General features: G+C 54.2%; 1 pseudogene; it reads right to left on the minus strand.

The window, feature by feature from the left end:
• The window catches only part of LOC105741498, a 12,935-nt pseudogene extending 12,383 nt beyond the window's left edge, over positions 1-552 (minus strand).
• Positions 553-618: the final 66 nt, after the last annotated feature.

Raw genomic sequence — 618 nt, forward strand, 5'->3', positions numbered from 1 at the left:
TCTCCCCCCCCTCCTTATTCTAGGGGTACCGGGCAGTCCCACATCTGCCTCAAGCCGAACCTGGGCAGCCGCAAGCATTTTTTGCAGCTCCTCTATAATGTCCTTATAAGGATGCGAGACAGGGGGTTCCTCTGAATCTCGCGTGGTCGCCTTGTCCCTCTGGAATGGCGGCTCGGGCTCGGGCTCCTCCTCAAAGGAAGAGTCCGAGCTCTGGCTGGCGGAGCCAAAAGACTCCGCCTTTGCTTGCTCAAAGGCCCTTCTACTGTCTTCTAAAAGGGCAGAGCAAGATTTATCCTTTAAACAGCCATGGATCATGGACCAGAGCGGGCGGACGCCAGGAGACAGCGTGCCATGGTCTGCAGCACAATCAAGGTCCCCACCTAACTTCTCCCAACTGGGAAGATCTATTCTGCCCGTGGGCAGGAACCAGGGTGCTATAGCGTCAATCTCGCCCAAAAAATCCCTTGTACTGCACTTATGCACCCGGAGGCCTCTCGATTTTAACAATGTATTAAGGGCAATCGTGAGGTGATGGCCGTTCACATTGCCCATGATAGTGTCGCTTTCGCTTCCTAATTGTGAGAATTGTCCTACCCTAGGATACGCGGTTTCACCGCA

Source organism: Octodon degus, unplaced genomic scaffold (assembly GCF_000260255.1).
Source record: "Octodon degus isolate 3935 unplaced genomic scaffold, OctDeg1.0 scaffold00014, whole genome shotgun sequence".
Classification (NCBI taxonomy): domain Eukaryota; kingdom Metazoa; phylum Chordata; class Mammalia; order Rodentia; family Octodontidae; genus Octodon; species Octodon degus.